Raw genomic sequence first — 6,542 nt, 5'->3', positions numbered from 1 at the left:
CTCAAAAATCTGTTTCTAATAACAAGTGCCTATCAAATCTGACAGTTTTGTAAAACATATTTCATATTCTATCTTCTGCGATTAGTTTTTGAAAATTAATGCTAATTTTCTATGTTCTGTATGTCTGGTGTATACATTAAATGCTTATAAATCAACCAAATACTAGCTTCTGTTTAGTGAGAAATTGACATTAATCAAAGATATCAAAGAAGTGAGAAATGGATTACAATTTCATTAAACTCGGATTTTTAAAAAGATCTCTAATTCATAAAATAATACAGGATTATAATGTGCAATAATTTAGAGAGAGTATTTATGCTCAGATTTATAGACTAAATTGCACTAGTGCTTCAAAGAGAGTTGTAATACTCTATTTTGTATTATTTTGTGAAAGCTATATAATAAATTATGTAACTCAAGCATCTTAGAAACTATATATTTTATATGAAATATTTCACATAATAGGTAGTTAATATTAGAAATATGCTATATTAATGCAATGTTTTTTTAGGAAAAAGTGTTTTTAAGTCATGAAAATGGACAAAAATAGGAAGAATCACCGAAGGGATATAAGACAGTCTCCTAAAGCACAAAATGCTATAAATGTGATTTTTTTTAAAATTTTCTACAGCTATTTGTCATAGTAAATATTTAGGTACATTAATTTAAAAGATTGTATATACTTTAAAATATGGCAAAAATGAGGAGCTATTAAATGAATATAAAAACTCTCAAGGGGGTTTTATTTTAGGCAAAGTGATAATTAGATGAATTTATAAGTAGGAAAACTGGCTCTTTTAAGACAGAATTTTTCCAAAGGAAAAAATACAGAGCAGGTAAAAAGGAAACAGAGATTCACTAGAACAATTAATAAATTTGAACCCAAATTACATATTTTAAAATGACAACAAAAAAAGATCTTTAACAAGAGAGATTAGAAGGAAAATAGAAATAGCTAACATGTATTGGTGCACTGAGCCCTTAGTTTCTGTTCTAGTCACTTTATATGTGTTTTGTTGTTGTTGTTTGTTTTGTTTTTAGAAACTGTTTATTTTCCATCAACCTTATTTCCATTTTGTTTGTTTCTATGGAAGAGCACCTGAAGACCACTCAGTGGTTATTCCTACCCATTCAGGGGCCTGAGGAGTGGGAGCTGCAGACCAGTCTTCAGTGGCCGGCTGGGCACTCTAGTCTTCAGTAGGGAACAGCTGAGTAGGCATAGAGGACACCTACATGCTTTCAGACCAGTCTGTGACTTCAGGTTGAATAGCAGTGAATTCAGGAGCTGGAGTAATCCATTTCACCCTGAAATTCCTCCTTGGTCACAGCCTTTTCAGCAGCAGCCTGCTCTTCCTTTTCAATTTCTTCAGGATCTCCGTAGAAGTAGAAATCAGGCATGACCTCCCATGGGTGGTGCCACACATGTGCAGAACTTCCCAGGCCAGCATCCACCACATCAGACCCACTGAGTGAGCTTCCTTGTTGTTGCAAGGGATGGCAATGTCCACATAGCACAGAGGACAGTATGTTACACAGCAATGGTAGGCATGTTAACACAGGACACCTCTGTGAGAGGCTGGTGGTCAGCTCTGGGATCAGGAACCACCAGAGTCCCCACTCCAGGAAGGCTGCCTGGATCTGGTTAGTAAATGTTCCAGGAATAAAGTGGCCAGCAATAGGAGTGGTTCCAGTAGCAGCAGCAAACTTCAGCACAGCTCGCTGGCCAGTATCCTTGGATGATATGACACTGACATCATCTGGGTTTTCAGTGCAACAATGGCTGGAGCTGCCAACAGAAGCTTCTCCCTGTTCTCTTCAGATATATGGTGTAGATGCCATCATCTTTCCTTTTGTAAATGTACTGTTCCATTTGGAAATCAAGGATGGTGCCACCTAAGGGGGTTCCTGCTGCAAGGCATTTGAGAACATCCTCCTCTTTCATTTGTAGGACATCAAGGGCTCCAGACACTGTGAAAGTTTCCCTTTAAGTTACGACGGAAACGCAAAACAATGCAACAATGCCGTACAGACCCCTCCCTGGGTAGCACTGGAAAAAAGACTCATTAGTCTTCACAACCCTTCAGAATCAGCGCTATTATTATCTCTATTTTGCAGACAAGGAAACTGAGTCACAAAGACTCAGAAAAACTTGTTCATCAGCTAGGAAGTTGTACTCAGATATTCTGGATCCAGAACCACTATGATATCCCTATTATAGCAAATATTTTTTAAACTCATATTTAAAATGAAAAAGTAGAAGCATATTCTGTAAATTAGACAATAACGTCTATTATATCATGTATCATTGGGAAATTTGGAAATGAAAGGAGGAGAGACGGGGAAAAAAGAAAGGAAGGTAAGTATGTAAGTGATGAATCACTAAATTCTACATCTGAAACTAACACTACACTGTATGTTAACTAACTGGAATTTAAATAAAAATTTGGAAAAAGAAAAATAAGTAAATAAAATTATAAGATTGAAAAAATAAAATAGAGAAAAAAATTATTTAAGCTGTTTCCCTAAAAAATCTTTGGTGTGCAGATAATCTAACTGAAAATCATTTTTAGTAGTTTCTGGTTATCCTAGGGAACATATGTGTGTATGAATGCACACACATGTATCCTATAATTATAATATATTACATGTACATATATGTACATACTACATATGTAATACATCACACATACACATATATGTGTTTCATATATAATACATGGCATGACATGTGTATATACATATATACTTATGCATATATCAATACTTATAAATCTTCGATAAATATCTGTTGAATGAATGAAAGGATGAATATATACATACATGCTTTTTGGAAGCTGTACGTGCACTGTTCAAAAACCTTCAATAAAGAGGTGCCTGGGTGGCTCAGTGGGCCAAGCATCAGAATCTTGATTTCAGCTCGGGTCGTGATCTCAGGGTCATGAGATTGAGCCCCTCATCAGGCTCAGCGCTCAGCTGGGAATCTGCTGGAGATTGTCTCTCTACCTCTGCCTCTGCCCCTCAACCCCCAACTCAAGCTCTTTCTTTCTCTCAAATAAATACATAACTAAATATTTACATGAATCCACCCAAAACAATACAATAGCTGTTATCCAAAGAACAAGATTTTTTATTTTTGTTGGGGGGGGCACTGTTTTTGTTTTTGTTTGGTCAAAAGGCTCATCCCATGAATGTCCAGTTCCCCAGTTAAGTACATGGAAATCAGAGGTGAGAGCATCACCACAGTCAGATGATAAACACAACTACCTATGTTTCTTACTTTTAAACTTAAGTGTCATCTTCCACCAAAACTCTTTCATTTACTCTGTAGATCTCTGTCTCGACAATCATGCAGCCATAACTTAAGTAAGTATTAAAACTAAAATTGTCTTAGAAATAATCTTTCTCCCCACTCTTCTTTTTGCCTTTCAGTAATTACTGTACCTGTGGGCAGGTGGTATAAAGGCTATGAAGTATTTTAACGGATTTTTTTTTTTATTTCATGATTAACTGATAGAAAACTGAAGTATTACCCCTCTTACACATAATCAAGTAAAGATTATAGTTTTGATTAGCCATTGAATAAGTCCAGAAACATAATCAGATACTTGCCTATTTTGTCAACCTCTGATTTAGAGTCTTTATTGCAATTGAATGGCCCTAATCGACTAACAAATAAGATATCTGATTTAAGTAGACAAGGAATAAAATGGTTTTGCTATGAAAAGTTTCCTTCTTGCTTATGCAAAGAGATGAGATAAAACCTTTTTAATGGTCCATTAAAGACCATAAGCATTTGATACGTAAGGAAAAATGACTTTCAGTGTTCTGATGTAAGTTAGAATCTTCATTTTATCATCTCTTTTTCTCAAATCAATCAAAAATATTTCTTGGACTCTGGCAATATAAAGCACCAAAGGAGGAAGAATCATAATTTCTACCTAGAAATGTTCATCTCATTAGAAAAGTAATACAACTAGGTAAGAAAAAGTAGAAAATTAAAATTTCTATTGAAGTATAAAATTGTGCCATACAGACAATAAACCTTCATTTTCTATTTTTGTCACTCTTAAGAACTTTTTATTCTTTTAATAGCTCCTCTACCTTCAAATATTGGGTATCTTTAGGGCTAATTTTTCCACCCTCTTCTCTACACACTCTTTCAATGATCTCATCCTTTCCCATAGCTATGAAATCATACAGATTTGGTGCTTCCTGAATGTTCATGCCCAGTACAGACCTCAGACATGAGAGCCTGCTGCCTATTCTCTACATCTGCTTAAATAGCTCACATGTTCCTAAAATGTAGCCTCTCCACAACTGATCTCTTGATCATCCTTCTCCCACACTAAATCTGTTCCTTCTCTAGATTTACCAATCTCTGTACTGCTAAAGCCAGAAATCTGAGAATTGTCCTTGATATCTTACCACTTCTCCTTGACTCCTATATTTAGTCCATTATAAAGTCTTGTTAAATTGACTTCCAAAATATTACTTAAATCCATCTACATCTTTTTTTTTTTTAAAGATTTTATTTATTTATTTGACAGAGAAAGACACAGCGAGAGAGGGAACACAAGCAGGGGGAGTAGGAGAGGGAGAAGCAGGCTTCCTGCAGAGCAGGGAGCCCGATGTGGAGCTCAATCCCAGGACCCTGGGATCATGACCTGAGCCGAAGGCAGACGCTTAACGACTGAGCCACCCAGGTGCCCTCCATCTACATCTTCTTATCATTCTGATTGCTTACCCGGCCTCCCAGCATTTGTCCTTTTTTGCCTTCCTCCCTCCTCCATCCATTCTCCACATGGCAGCCACAATTTAAAGTGAAAATCTCTGATGTCACTTTTTCTTAAAAGCCTTCAAGAACTTCCCATTGTATTTAAGAAAAAGTATGAGTACAATTTAAATCATATACCTTGACACCTTTATGCTTCAAATAAAATTGTTATTTTTTTCATAAAACATTATAATTTATTAATATATTTCTTATGGATAGTTTTCATTTTTGTTTTGGTTTTATTGGTTTGTCTGTTTATCCACCCGTACTAGACTTTAAGCTGCATGAAGCAGGGACCATGCCTCCTTATACACATGATCTCATTTAATCCTCAAAATAACTCTATTTTATTTATTATCCCTATTTTATGGATGAGGAAAATGGCTTAGAGAAGATGAGTGGCTTTCCTGAGGACACACATCTGATATAATGAAAAACTTGATTTAAGCCAAGATCTATGGGAAGCTGAGGGCTATATAATTATCTATGATGTTGTATCATCTCCCACAGGAGATGTCCAAAGCACAGCTGTACTAGGGAACTTCCTCTTGTAAATTATTAATGAGCTATAATCAACACAAGGAAGTCTCAAAAATGTCAAATGTCAAACATTTCATTAATTGAATGATTGTAAAGGAGGTAGGGTAAGAAACTGCCCACTTTCTTTTGGGGGGGTGGTCAGGGCACATAGTATTTTTATATATAAAAACTTTAAGTGCTAAGAGCCTTCAAGAAAGATGACCCAATTCCAAATTCCTCTATTTCAATTTCCCAATTCCTCTATTCCTCTATTTCAATTTCCTAATATGTACATAGTTTAAAGATTTAAGAATTAAACAAGGCAATAGGTATGATGTATTTAGCATAGTCTTACATTCAAATAATAATTACTAGTATATTCATTAGTCTTTTTTTTTCAGCACAGCTGCCCAATCACATAGTGAGAGAAGAGACATGGGAGAATGTGTTGTCAGTTTTAAGTCTGAGGGTGCTTATGGTTAAGTAGCAGTGAATATGGTTAAGTAGCAGTCAAGCAAAATGGAATCCCCCCAAGGTTCAAGAATTGGAATGAGCTCCAATTCCCTGTACTTGATGATGACTCCCTCTAGAACCTATGGAGAACTTTACAGATGAATTCAGTTCATGGTTCTTTCAAGCCCTGACCTTATCCTGCTTACTTTGTTCTGTATATTTAAGTTTCTCTTTTAGTATCCTCCAAGGACCCCCTAGTGCCTTGCTCTTACGAACCCTCCTCAGAATTGTAGTTCTGATACCTATGTCCTTAGTTCCCCTTCTTGGAGCCAGTTCTCCCAGGGCTGCCTGCCTGGACTGAGATATATCATCTCAGGGAATATTGGATTTCCTATTGCTGCACTTTGTGGTCCTGTTAAGAAACCCTCCCCCAGTTGTAGAGATCATGCTAGCAGTCACCAGTTGTCCATAATCATGTTTTGGGATACCTTGTTCTGCTAATACTCTCCTCCTCCTCCTTCTCTAGCCACAAAATAAGAGGTAAGTTCTGTTGTTCACCATTCCATCATATGTGGAAGTAGTAATGAAATCATGTTCAATCCCTTTATTCCATAATGTAATGTAATTAACTTCTCTGCTATTAACCCCTATTAAAATGTTAAAATTCTAAAGACTCAAGACACAGACAATGGACACTTACAGAAGAAAATACTTGGAGGTGGGAGAATTTCTAACATCACTCCAGAATAAAGCTAATATATTCAAAAGTAGTTAATTAATAGCATAGTTTTTTTTT

At 36.0% G+C, this 6,542-nt stretch overlaps 1 pseudogene; it reads right to left on the bottom strand.

The window, feature by feature from the left end:
* Nucleotides 1–1,085: 1,085 nt before the first annotated feature.
* Nucleotides 1,086–4,502, bottom strand: LOC116632373 (annotated as a pseudogene).
* Nucleotides 4,503–6,542: the final 2,040 nt, after the last annotated feature.

Source organism: Phoca vitulina, unplaced genomic scaffold (genome assembly GCF_004348235.1).
Source record: "Phoca vitulina isolate PV1807 unplaced genomic scaffold, GSC_HSeal_1.0 scaffold1, whole genome shotgun sequence".
NCBI classification, from domain to species: domain Eukaryota; kingdom Metazoa; phylum Chordata; class Mammalia; order Carnivora; family Phocidae; genus Phoca; species Phoca vitulina.
This window is presented reverse-complemented; position numbering and strand designations above follow the sequence as displayed.